The sequence below is a fragment of the Wyeomyia smithii genome, chromosome 3 (assembly GCF_029784165.1).
Source record: "Wyeomyia smithii strain HCP4-BCI-WySm-NY-G18 chromosome 3, ASM2978416v1, whole genome shotgun sequence".
Taxonomy (NCBI): Eukaryota; Metazoa; Arthropoda; class Insecta; order Diptera; family Culicidae; genus Wyeomyia; species Wyeomyia smithii.
In genome coordinates, this window is record NC_073696.1 from 211,420,691 (window position 1) to 211,435,072 (window position 14,382).

The 14,382-nt window shown below is 37.2% G+C and overlaps 1 protein-coding gene across 8 annotated transcripts in view; it reads left to right on the forward strand.

Moving 5' to 3' along the window:
• Positions 1 to 14,382, forward strand: part of LOC129727512 (synaptic vesicular amine transporter) — an 86,223-nt gene that overhangs the window by 23,531 nt on the left and 48,310 nt on the right. The window contains exon 1 of one of the 8 annotated variants that reach the window (XM_055685412.1): positions 11,312 to 11,516. The exons of the other annotated variants lie outside the window; for them this stretch is intronic. The gene's annotated coding sequence lies outside the window, so the exon portion shown is untranslated. Of the gene's footprint in view, positions 1 to 11,311; positions 11,517 to 14,382 lie in introns of those variants that run through there. 8 annotated transcript variants of the gene reach the window in all.

Below are 14,382 nucleotides of genomic sequence, written 5' to 3' on the forward strand. Positions count from 1 at the left end.
AAGTTAGTTGTACGTTTACTTCCCCTTTTCTGACAAGTAGGTTTAAATCCCTACGAATGATAGGTCCCAATTGCGAAAGCAAACAAATCCTAACAATTAAAATTACAAATTTCTAACAGTGTTGAGAAGTCACCATTTGTGATTGGACACACATACTCATTATTTACTAATATTTATCATAAATACTTAGGCTACTAACAAATCCCCCCCTTAAAAAAATAAAAAAAAAATCCAGCCATCTCCGAGGAAAGTGAGTGAGTTTAAAAAGTCTTCGGAGTACATTACTCTTCATAACTTTTGAACCACATGTCCAATTATTATGAAACTCATTGGTTAAGGGTTTTGAAGGAATCCCGTTCATTTGATTCCAACTTAGTTTAGATCGGTTGTGTAAATTCTGTTGTAATGAAGTTTCGTGATTTTCACATTTTGGTACATAACAGACAAAGTTTCAGTCTGGCTTCAGTGTATTTAAATAGTGTATCACGGAGTAGCTGGACCTCTAGTTTGAAACTAATTTTGCGAAAATCGATGCAACCATCTCTGAGAAAAATGAGTGAGTTTAAGCAATTTTTGGAATATGTTTCTTTGCAAAACGTGATTTTACATTTTCATACATAACGGACAAAGTTACAGTCCGATTACAATAAAATTCAATAGGGTCTTATGGGGCAACTAGACCTTCCATACAATACTAATTTTGTGAAAATCGGGCCAATCATCCCTTAAAAAAATGAGTGGGTTTAAACAGCCTCCGGAACACGTATCTTTTAATAACTTCTGAACCACATGTTTATTCATTATAAAAACCATTAGTTAGGGATTTTCAAGACAGCTCGTTTATTTGACATCAGTTTTGTTTGAATTGGTTTTGTAGTTTCTGAGATAATGAAGTGTCATGATATTCACATTTTGCAACAAGGTGCCTAAACTAAAAATCCGATTATAATAAAATTCAATAGCATAACATGGGGCCACTAGACCTTACATTTGCAACTTATTTCGTGAAAATCGGTCTAACCATCTCTGAGAATAATGAGTGAGTTTAAGAAGACTTACTTGTTTATGTAAGGTGATTTCACATTTTTATAAATAACGGACGAAGTTACTAACCGATTACAATGAAATTCAATAGCAACCAATGGGCAACTAGACCAATCATTTGACACTATTTTTTTGAAAATCGGTCAAGCCATCTCTGAGAAAAATGAGTGAGTTTAAACCGCCTCTGGATAAAGTTTCTTTACATACCTTTTGAACCATATGATCAATCATTACGAAATTTTTAATTTTAGGGTTTTGAAGGCCGTTCATTTGACACCAGTTTTATTAAAATCGGCTGTGTGGTTTCTGAAATATTGATGTTTCGTGATTTTTACGTTTTGATAGATAACCTCTTAACATACAGCAAATGCTCAGTTCGTCGAACTGAGTCGGGTGGTGTATGACATTCGGCCATTGGGACCACTTTTATATCTTTGGTTTTATCTATGATTGCTATACCTTTCTAGGAAAAAGGCAAAAAACAATGTTGGAACTCGAAGTTTTTTGCGAAACTTTTAGTAAAAAGCACAGGATAGAGAAATGTCAGACGATTTTCTATGTTAAGAGTTAAGTTTGATGTTATGTGATGTATTGTTTGTAGTAATTTCAAATCATAAGGAATCAAACAAATTGAAATAAGTCTGAAAACTAATTTGGTAATACATATTTTTGGCAAGTTATTCGTGATATTACAGAAATAATTCTTCAACAGCAAATAGCTAGTCAAAAAAAAAAATTCGTAACTAAATCTACAAAAATCATTTTAATCTGTGCAAAATTGCAATTTTGGCATCTTTTCAGATCATTTGGCATCGTTTTCCTCAAAACTAACCCATAATGTAAGAACCTCTATGACAGCGATTCTCAACCTGAAGTACGCGTACCCCTAGGGGTACGCGAAAGCCTCTAGGGGGTACGCGAAATTAAAATCAGTAATGGCGGAAAAAGCAATTTTTCATTTGTTTTACAATATAGCTCTTAAAACAGGACTGTAGCAATTGAACAAACCACAGTTAAATTGAAACCTGAACTAGACCTTTACAACATGATCTACTATTACTATCTCCCACGCTGCGAAAACAAACCGAGCCAGGGGGTACAATTGATTTGAAAAATATCGCCAAAGGGTACGTGGACAAAAAAAGGTTGAGAACCGCTGATCTATGACAAGAGGCTACAAATTGATGTCCGTATATTTACGGTTTTTTCATTTTCGTTCCTAGTGATTAATAGGAATTTCTAGTAATTATTAGGCTCGAGGGACGTTCTAATATTACAAAAATACACTATTCTGTAATTTTGTTGAATGAATTTGAGAAAAAAAAATTGAATGTTGGTCTTAAATATACAGTTCTTTAAATTAAAGTCCCAGTTGGTCTCGAGGTACGATGCTGGCCTAACAAACCAGTCGCCGTAGGTTTGAGTCTCGGCTCGGTAGAGACTGTTAGTGTCAGTAGCATCGTAGTGCTAGCCCCGCAATTGTCCTGTACACTTAACAGTTGGCTGCGAAGTCTGTGTATAATAAACAGAAGGTCGAGTTCCGAATCGGAATGTAGCACCAAGACTTTGCGTTACACTAAAGTTACTTTTTGGAATTTATGCATTTTTTGCTAGGATATCGAAACTTACGCTGTTTTTTACGCACTGCGTATATTCAGTTAAACTTTTTTGGTAAACCATTTGATGCCGATTTTTTTAAGAATGTTCGTTCCGGTAATTCCGAAAATGATCAAAGTTTTTGAAGTAGAATACTTCCCTCAGGAAGTTCGGCTACATAGGGATGTGAAATAAAAATCTAAAACCGAAAAAAGTGAAAAATATGTCCAATTTCAAATGCTAATAAATCGGTTATTATTCGATGGATTTCCTTCGTTCTTGCAGCAATAGATTGGAAAATCTTCTAAGAATCGAAATAAGAGAATTGTAATTGTATTATTCACACTATTGTACTATTGAAAATAGTCAAGCCTAGTCAGAACGAAAAATTCGACCTCTGATTGGACGTTATATGCTTGCTTCCCTAGCACGGTCGACAGGATCATATACCTTGCAATTGAAAACATGCTATTTGGCCTATATAAGAGCCTGTTTCAGCCGGAGCCGCTCATAATAGTTCTAGACAGCGACAACAGCAGTCGTCCTTCCTTAGCAGCAGCACTAGCTCTGTGGTTGGTCACCACGTCTCAGGAGCAGCGCGGTTCTTCTCAGTGTGTGTCGCCAGACTGCCATTATTCCCCCCATGTTGGGGCAGCATGAAGATTGCCATCAGGAAATCCAATTTTGAACATCAAAATGCCTTTTTGAAGGCAAATAAACAAGTCATTGAAAGTTAATAATTTTTGTCAACGCAAGCAAGCATTCTGTGTTGCATCCTAGCAATTTAAATTTGTCGCACCCGTCTAATTTACTGAATGTGAAATAGCTTCCACAGTGCATGTTGTCCGTGTATCTTGATTCCCCCAATGTTAGGGCAGCTCAAAGGTTGTAATTAGCAACCGATTTTGAACCTCAAAATGCTTTTTTGAAGGCGAATAAAAAAAATAATAGAAGGTTAAAAATTTTCTGGCATCAACACAAGCAGACATTCTGTGCGGGATGCAATCAAATTCTGTTGTAGTTGTCTAATATTTACTTTCTTTAGTAAACCCCCCACTGTAGGGGCAGCGCAAAGGCTGCGATCAGCATAACCGACATTGAATAATAAACTGCCCTGTTAGAACGCATTCACAAAAGCAGTTAGTTCGACTATGCAGAGCTTATATGAAGACGATTCAATCAATCAGCATAAACAGAATTTCGTCGTCTCCCAGCTGCCAAGTTGCAACATGATGCAACACGCAACAGCGAGCAAACGAAATCGCTTGATGTTACAAACCGCAATAAAATACGGGTTAAAACCGTTGCGTGTGTGAGAGCACCATCGGTGTTTATTCGCTGGATACAAAAATCAAATGCGAATTGTGGAATAAATTGTCTGAAGAACATTAGGAAATGGAACAACTGAACTGATAGGGCGTGGCCTATTACGTAGCACCCTTCGGCTATAAAAGAGTGTTTCTGGGCAAACTAGCTACATTCATTAGTCGGAAGGTGAGCTGGATGGACCGTCCACAAGGGTCTCCTACGAAAGGCAGAAAATCGAAAGGCAGAATCACGAAAGGCAGAATCACGAAAAGCAGAATTACGAAAGGCAGAATATTTCATAAGGCAGAATAACGAATGACAGAATCACAAAGAGCACGAATGGCAAAATCAAAAAAACACACACTCGCGGCCTTTGGCCGACTCTTTTGTCCAAGTGTATGCTGTCCTTACTCGCTACCGCTCGTTCGGACTTAACTAAGGGAAAGAAAACTTTGAATAATCCTAGAAAACCAGTAGATCAGTTGTTTGTATGCGAGAGGCCGCCGCTTCCGACGGCGGGTCGGCGGCCGGCTCGGACCGCGGAAACCACGGCGGCTTTGTGCCGCCTCGGTTCTTTGCCCTCGATTATGCGTCTTCGCCGCATGAGTTGTTTTATGTTGATTATAATCAACAAACCGTTGATACTAGTGTAAGTTATACCTAACATCGAAAAATTACTATCCGAGATGCCGTGAGAGTTTTTAGAACCTGAGCCTAACCAGTTTGCGCGTTTCGGATCTAATAATTAGGCTCGATTTGCACCTTCCATCAAAACTGGTCATTGCTTGTGACCAGTTATTATGTCTGGTTTCCAAATATTATTAAATAATAAATTTAGAGTAGCAGCTTTGATACCGTGACCAGGATTCGCACCAATTTGCCATCACGCACTTGGCTATCGTGAGTCAGTTTTGCTACCAGTGATTCTGCCTTTCGTGCCCTTCGAAATTCTGCCTTTTGAAATAGTCTGCCTTGTGTGTACGGTCATAGAGTTCTGCCTTTCATGATTCTGCCTTTCGTGCTTCTGGCTTTCGTGATTCTGCCTTCTGTGGCGAACCCGTCCATAACGTTGACAGCAGCAGCAGCAGATATCAGCACTCAGCGGTAACAGAATATATCAGCGGGTTGCGTCTATGGCTGCCTTCAAATTAAACAAATCACTTGCCCTGTGGTTGGTCATCACGTCTCAGGCCTCTGCCTGAGAACGAACGCCAACGCGAGCGATCGGGCGAGATTTTTGCCGTACATCAGCCGGCACTTCCTCTAATGGAAAAGTTGGATCATTTTGTTCAGAAGAATATTACTGTCGGTAATATTACAGAGCTGCGATTGCATTATATCCGATATGGAATTGAACAATTGTTCTTTTGAGGACAAATAAAACACTAAATTTGAAGAATTAATAGTTTTGGGTACCAGTAGCAGTATGGTAACAGCCTCAGCGGTAGGTGCAGCCGGTACTTCCATGAGGCGGATGTTATAAGGAAGTAAATGGAAGCGGCATGGCGAAACAGTTCGGGTGTGCTTAGACGCGCGTCATTTTTCGTTGTTTATATTATTCCCCACATGCTTTCGTACGATAGCGGCGGTATTAGCGGTAGATGCATTTGCCAACACTTACTCCAGTAAAGCCGTGTCTAATTTTCAATGTGAAAACACCTTTCTATTGTGCTGGCCGTGCACATTAGGCCTCTGCCAGGCTAAACGCGAAAAGCGGCGTGAACCGTTTCGCCCAGCCGTAGGTTATTGTGCAGCCGTAAGTAGAGCTGTGTAAAAGTATTCTACTTCAACCTCGCGGTCGTGGCTTTGCACACAACCGTCCTGTGATTTTTTGTCTCAAACATTAGTTATAATAAAAAAAAAATGTTTTTACGAATAATATAAAATGCACAAGTCGAAAATTATAAATAATTTAAGGAAATTGTTTATTGGAAAACGAACAAAGAAACAGAATTTGGATAGTAATCATTAAATAAAAAAATAAGATCTCCGCTGATTGCACTGGTCTTAGGGCTCTCTTACTCCACAACAAACACGCTCGGAGAGAAATGATGTTATGTATATATAAGCTCTCTCTCTCTCTTTATGCCAGTATTTTTTGTTCTGTTTATGTATGCCCAGTTCTGTTTAAAATGGTGTCGAAACAGAGAGCATTCTGCAAGCGCATTGTACGTTAAACTGCATTGCACACTGGGCCAGAAATGGAATCTAGCGGAACGAAATTAATAGCGCTCTCAGAGTTGGACCGATAGGTTTCCAATCTTCTACAAAGTCTCTTGGTATAGTTAGGGCTTCATTTTGGATGTTTGAATTAGTTCAGAATTCAGCCGCAAAGGTGGCGTTGCGATGCCAACTTCTTTCTCTTACACGCTAGAGCTTTGAGGTTTTCGTTGTAGAGCTCTAAATTCCATGAAACTTTACAGAATATACAAAACTTCTAACTCTTCAAGTTTCAGAGATCTACGAGTTTTTATAAAATTTGTCTGAATTTCATGTTTTATTGTAATAATTTTATGAGTTCACTCGAATTAATTTCTTACAATTTTTTTCTCGATAAAAATTGAATAAATACGTCGTTTTCTTCCAAGTACAGAAGTTTTTGAAGTGCTTAAGTGAAAATTTTACACAAAATTTGAAAAAATACATAATTTTGTGAAATGTTACTTTGTTTGTTTCGTAGCCAAATCCAATAGCAACGGATCTACTCTCAATAAGCCTAGCTTTACTAATGAAAACTCGACGTCTACTTAAACCGAAAACGTATGCTGATTCAGAAAATTGCATATTCTTTGGTGATTTTAATGTTTCGAATTACAAAAAACGTGAAACTCAAACAAATTCTTCAAAAACTCGTAAATTTCCAAAAAAAATTAAGAGACAGAAATTTTGTTTCTTCTACGAAGTTATATAAAATTTTCTAATCTAAAACTTTGTCGAAAACTGCAGGGCTCTAACGTGTAAGAATAAAAAGTTGGTGTCGAAGCGCCATCTCTGCGGCCAAATCGCGAACTAAACTTAGCGTCAAGTTGAAGTTCTTATTACACTGAGAAACTTTGCTGACGACTGCAAGTAGGTTGGTTAGAGTATCAGAGTACTGGACCGTGTATTCCATGCAATAAATACATAGCAATTGTATTTTTACATGAAACCTATGGTTATATTCAAACTGAAATATCACAAAAACACCAAAAAACACTTCTTTCAAAATTTCAGAAAATGAAGATTTTTTGATGGACAATTTTTAGAAAAAAATCATAGTTTGCTAATACTTGCTACCCGCTGAGATATCTACTTCACAAAATTATGTATTTTTTTCAAATTTTATGTAATATTTTCACTTGAGTTCTTCAAGTACTTCTGTACTCGGACGAAAACGACGTATTTATTTAATTTATATCGAGAAAAAATTGTAAGAAATTAATTCGAGTGAACGGATAAAATTATCACAATAAAACGTGAAATTCAGACAAAACTTATAAAAACTCGTAGATCTATGAAACTTGAAGAGTTAGAAATTTTGTATATTCTGTAAAGTTTCATGGAATTTAGAGATCTAGAAACTTTGTAGAAGACTGGAAACCGATTGATCAGACCCTTCAGCCGGATTACGCTTATGATTTATTGCCGTGCTTGTGTGTGAGCCTCTTTCCATCCTACCAGTATCACTTAATTACAATTACCAGGAGAGAGACCTCACCTAAGGTTCCTCTTTGGACAGATTTACTCCAAAGGGACTTATTACGTCAAGAGAAAGTAGTTTTATATAAACTTCGTTCCCCGTGCCAATATCGCCAATTACGGGGCCTCCTAATATTTATTGACCACCACCGTAAATTTATCTGATTCAATGCGACTTTTCAATGTCATTTTGCAAACCTTCCCATTCAGGAAAGAAAATTTTATGGTTTAATTGATTTCGTTAGTCAACCAACGATTTTTCAGTGACGATACGGATAGTGCAACCTTACGTGAAAGAATTAGAATTTTTTCTGGAAATTGTTGAAAAAAGTATTCGTTTGAAGGATAGTTTTCTCAGTGCGAATTCAATGACACCAAGTGCAAGTGTTTAAAATTGAGGAGATTGTCGTGGAAAACCCTGACTAGAAACTGAATTGGGCCGAAGATGCATGATTTACCTGACACCTAAGGAACTAGGTATGGGCTCTTCTGTATACGTTATGATATTTTTAATTGAAACACTGAAGGTACAGATTTGAACTTGAATTGTAAAAAGCTTTTGAAGTTTCTTAAAAATAAGGTAAGGTTGTTGGAGATTCAGTTCGAAAATAAAACGTTAATAGCGTAAAAGATCTATTAAAAGTTTAGCCACCAAGTTGCTTGAAAGTTCTAAAAGTCACCTGAACATAACTTTACTGCGAAATTTGAAGTAAATAATTAGAGCAGCGGTTCTCAACCTGGGGTACGCGTACCCCTGGGGGTACTCGAAAGCCTTCAGGGGGTACGCGAATGAAAAATCAGTAATGGCAAACAAAACAATTTTTCTTTATAATACTTCATTTATTGTTCAATCTTGCTCTTAAAACATGACTGTAGCAATCAAACAAACCTTAGTTCAATTTGAAACCTGAACTAGACTACCACAACATGATCTTCCACCATTTTCTCCCACTCTGCGAGAACATTCCAAGCCACGGGGTACAATCGATATGAAAAATATCGCCAAGGGGTACGCGGACAAAAAAAGGTTGAGAACTGCTGAATTAGAGCAACAATTGTTTTTAAAGCCACCCTAAGCAAAATTATTCTAATTCAGCCGATTTAAGAGCTAGGTACAAAAAAGTAGCCTTCTACAAAGTTGCATAAAATAATTTTTTCCGCAAACAAAAATTTGGAACAACTAAAAATTTTCGCTGGTTTAAGAACTACTCTAATTTTCACTTCAATTAAAATGTAGACCTACTTATAAGAGCCAACTTCTCAATATCTCTAAAATGACAAAAAAATCGAAAACTCCATTTCAGCGAAGTGCAACAAAATGTGATTTTTTTTATATTTAATATAAACAATTTATTTCAAATTCAAAGTAAAAATACACTAAGGTCGCTTTTTACGCGGTTTTTAACGCGGGTTTTTTACGCGGATTCCGGAGTTAACGCGTTTTTTTACAGAAAAGAAATGAATCGATTGATCTCTGTTTACGATCGAACGATGAAAATCGATTCACCGACAAGCGCACAGCTGTTCGGAACATGGTGTTGCTTGTAGTTCTAAGCAGTCTCATTTCAACGCATTGCCAAGCTAGTACTACGATGAAGATGTACACAATGTTGTAGACATTTTGCATTAAATTTGCCGCTTAGTATCGCGCGCAACAATGCTAGGCCTGCGGAATGAGATTTCTAAAACATTTATGGGAAAATTGCGTTAGCGCGTTTATTGAGTTGTATCAGGAGGTTCGCTCACCTTGGCGCTTTCGCCATAGTGCCAATCAGCCGCGGCACATCCGACTTACTCTCGAACTTGTTAGCACAGAAAAAGTAATTATCGCAAATAATAAAAAAAATGTATCGATCTTGTTCTTCCTTGAGCTTCGGTACAATAGAATATCAGTAGCAAAAGTTCGCTCAATCATCGGTTATTAGGTGTTAAAGGGTTTAGCTGGTTGTACTGTTGATTATTTTATCTATAACACTCAGGTCACAGATAGTCTAGGGAAGCTTACCCTTGTTTTTAAATAAACATCGGTTGAAACATTTGTGAGAAATCGTTAAGAATCAGGGTGCTCATTTATTTTACGGAAGGTTACTGTCATAGTTTCCGTCTAATCGGTCACTGTTTAATTTGAATTCGTTTTCAGAAACTTAATTTTTTCATGTGAATTGTGTAATTCAAATTTTCAAAATGATCTAAAAACACGTTAAAGCCTTGTTTATCGTGGAGCTGATACATTGTATTGCTGAATATGCTTCGTACTGCTATGATTGCTACCTGTCAACAGCACGTGCTTTTGCTGTAAATCAAACTCAGCTTTAATGAAAGAACGTAACAAACAAGCATGGCATGTCAAAACGAAAATTACACCTTTTTATTTTATTACGTGAAATAACATAGCATTTATTACAGTGCCAATTTGAAACACGTCAAACACAATTTTATTACGGGTATTCTTTTTTTTCAAAATTTTCAAATGCAATTGCAAATGTTGATTTTCACTAATGATGGCTATGAAGTTGTTGAGTCACGAAAACTGTCAAAAAATAGTAATACAAAAACAGTTGTTTTTCGAGAATGACGGATTGATTACCTGGTATGAAGTGTTCTACGCTGATTAGAAGCTTAGCCAATTGCTTCTTCACACATGTTAAAAACTCATTAAAAGAGTAAATCCGGTCCCAGTTGAACTCTTTACAAACTAATTCACAAACCAGCAATTCGTTATGTAGTGCTGATCTGGTCAAGATGCTGTTTAATACGAAAGATGAAGGAAATAAAAAAAACAGCTTCGAAGGAAAATTATTTTGAAGGGCTTTTTTTGGTTTGGTACACTTGAATTACAAAATTAGAAGCTATGCCTATTAGTTTTTTACCAACTTTTGACAATTCCTGCGATAAACTTTTTAAATATAGTGAATAAGTTAGCAATTAAATTAGTTGTAATATTAATTCCTTTTTCTTGACAAGTACGGTTTGAAGCTCCTAATTTTCTGATGGTTTTTCTAGTTTCCACCACACAGATTGCAGTTAGCGTGTTAGATTTTGCATTTCAGTTAGAAAATAGGAATAGAAATAGTATTAGTCCCGAAGGCTTTTTTCATAAAGTTATCGAAAAAAGGACACACAAATGAAACCAGAACTGACTGGACAGAACATGGAAGCAAACGATTATTTTCCCATTTGACAGGTAGAACATCTCCATGTTGGACGACACTGACAGTATTATATTCCAGAGGCATTCCCTTGAAATGTACTGTCGTAAAAGGGAAACATGATGCCAGCACTTTTAACTTTGCATTCAGAATCAGTAGAATGGGGAAAAGTAAGATTGTCTTTATTACCGCCGCTTTATGGCGCACACATTTGCTAAAGGCGCCAAAAGCAACGGTGAGAACGTAAGGTAACATACGCATATGTGGATGCGTATACTTTTAAACACGAGTGTGGGATACAAAACCCACTAGGCAGCAATTGAATTTTGTCTTTTGACGACAAAACAAGACATTGTCAGAAGATTAGTTGACCAACATTTGAGAGCCGAAATAGATGTCCATTACCCTAGCTCAGTTGTACCCGGAAAAGGTGAAAATGGCATGGTGGGATGGCGAGAAGCAAATGAGCACAAAAAAGATAAACACCACGCGTTTGATGTTCTTTGAGATGAACGCCAACGGTCAGTCAACGTTCGTGATTAGAGAAGTAAACATCGAAATCGACGGCACTCCCGCTACGTACGATCGTTGCACTCAAATTTCATTAAGTTCTATTTCGCAACTGATTTAGTGTTGAGTGGTTCTGAAAACCATTTAAGTTCGAGAGTTTAATTGTTGGTGATTGAATACTGTGATTAAAAGCAGTGCGGTAGAATCGGATAACTTCGATAGTTTCATCAGGTCAGCATCAACAACAAGCTTGATTCGGTCCGTGAGAATAAAGTCTCGTTTCAAGCGTTGTAACTAAAATTAAGCATTACAGTTTCTATAGACTAGATTATTTAAATCATTTTTTTATGCACATCACCTCTCAAAATATAACAACAAACCTGGTGTCACAAAATGGTTCGATTTGATTTGCATTTGCACCAGTCTTTCGATTGATTATTCATGTTCTATATCTGCGCATCACTTTCGGCTTCAGACGAAAGTGTTCTTTGTTTCAAAACCGGTTAAATGAAGACGCTCGAAATCATCAGAGAGACAGCATGCTGGAAACTGTTGCCGAAAGCTGGCCCTAGCAAAGAAACCATTACAAAAAACGAAAATCACCTAAGCGTGGCGAACCGGTTGCCCTTTTTGGGTGAGATTTGTGTTTCACCCTGACAACGGAACCACGTGCTTATTGCAGATGGGGATTCCCCGTATCATATTCAAACAGGATTGACTAGGTTGTAATGTGTAGGTACTTTCTTTCCTTTACGGAGAGCAGTGCTGAGAATATTCACTGTCATGATATTCAAACGCAGCGATTTTCAGCCTTCTTTATGTTGATACTCATACTACCCATGCGAACATTGATATTCATGATACCAAACAACCGATGAACACCGACCGAATAAACTTTAACACTCGTGTCCTTATTTTGAACGTCAATGATAAAAATCATTTCAGGACAGTGAAAATCAAAACAACTCCATTCGACAATTTATACTGTACCGTGCGGTGTACAGTGTCTGAACACACTTTCACTACTTGGATTGATAATTACCGAAACTTCTCTGAATATCATTTACAAGGCCTTTGATATTCATTCCTTTGTTTTGTCTTTGAATATGGTAAACGAAATTCATGCTTTGTCGCAGTGAGCATTGGTTACTGAGATGCACTAGAAAATAAATGTGCTGACACTGAGAATAATTCAACTCATCAACTCGTGAATAAATACCGATAATCTAAGGCACTGACGGAGAGTTATTGTAGACTGTACAAACGCCGGCCGGACAGGTAAAGTGCAGTAAATCTGTCATGGGTATTCTGAGAGAAACGTCACTTGAACTTCGAAGTTGGGTATTAACCCTTTACTTCGATATCGTTTTAAGCGCTCTAGATAACAAACCATTTGGTTGTTGTTCATTAGATAATATTGCCCGGTAACGTTGTCTGATTGCACAGGTAACACGGGTGAAGAAACTTATATTGATCAATTGACAAATGCGGTCTTAATGAAGGACTGCATTTTGAAAACTGTATTATATTTTTCAACATTTTTGAAATCGATTGAAATCAATCATTTCGATAGTCTTCAGTGGTAAATTGCGATAATTTGGAACTCTCTGACGCTAAAGAAATGAGAGACTATGTTGTATCAATATGTTTATGTCAGACACATTTATTCAAAAATAAGAATATAACTCTCTGAAATTATGTGATGACTCTAAAATGTTTTAAAATGGCAACTGGAGTCGATTTACGGTTTCTGGATACTATCCCGGCTTGTGAAATATTCATAACAATAATAATAAAACACTAAGGTCGCTTTTTACGCGGTGTTTCTTACGCGGTTTTTTTACGCGGATTGAGGAATTTGCGCGGTTTTTTTTTACGCGGATTCCGGAATTTACACGGATTTTTTTACGCGGATTCCGGAATTAACGCGGATTTCGGAATTTACGCGGTTTTTTTACGCGGCACGTATCCCCGGTGTAAAAAGCGACTTTAGTGTATTCATAATTTCATAACAGCATCTGAGCTTGGCTTCTGGCTACCGGCATTATCTCGATTATGCAAAGACCCATATTTGAAGGTATTTATTTGGTCATTTTACGCTTTTTTGAACCGGAAGCTGTAACCATGGATTTCAAAATTGCGTCTGGGCGCAATTTCAGGTCTCTAAGCATCATTCCGATTGCGGAAGTATTCATATTAGATGGTATTTGGTGATGTTTGACTGTTTTCAAGATACCGGAAGTCACCATCTTGAACTTCAAAATGGTGTCTGGGTCACGGTTCCTAAAATACACATATTGGATGTTATTTAGCCTTGATTCAGCTCTGATTGGTCGAAATCTGCACTTGAAACAGGGCTCTGAGTTTTCAATAATACCATAGTTCGCATCACAAAATCACAATTTTCCGCATTTTGGCTAATGCTTAGCTAACGTTTCATCATTGAAAACTCGCAGAATTATTAGCATTTGAAATTGGACAACTTTCGTGACGTTCTCAATGTTTTAAGTACAGTAACTATTCGCTAACTGGGCACGCTTTAACTGGGCTTCTTTTTAACTGGGCGCTCGCTAACTGGGAGGATTCCCAGTTAAAAAGACAACAAACGTCAAATATCAAAACGAACGGGGGGCATGTGGATTGGAAACGAAAACTGAAAAATTTAAGTGTTTTTAATCGAGAATATTTCAAATACAAAAATAATAATACAGCTGATAAATGTACTCGCCTTATAAAACTAAAGTTTAAAAGCTTTATTTGAGAGATATGTTTGTAGTTGTGGCTTCCCTATTTGGTGATCAACTTGAGAACGAGAGCCTTTTATGAAATTGTCGCGAAGCAGCGTTATCCATCGAATTCCCCCTCGGCGTTGAGATGATATCCCAGTTAGCGAGCTGATTTCAATAACTGGGAAGTGCTCGTCGCCCAGTTAGCGAACAGTGGAATACAGCGCTTCTATCCCAAAACGCTACTGTAAGACGTAATTCTATGTCAAAAATTCAAGGATTATTATTTTTTCTCAGAGAATGTCAGAAAAAATCAGTGTTAACTTTGTTTGTCACTTTGTTATCTCTACAACAGTTGATTTATAAACAAC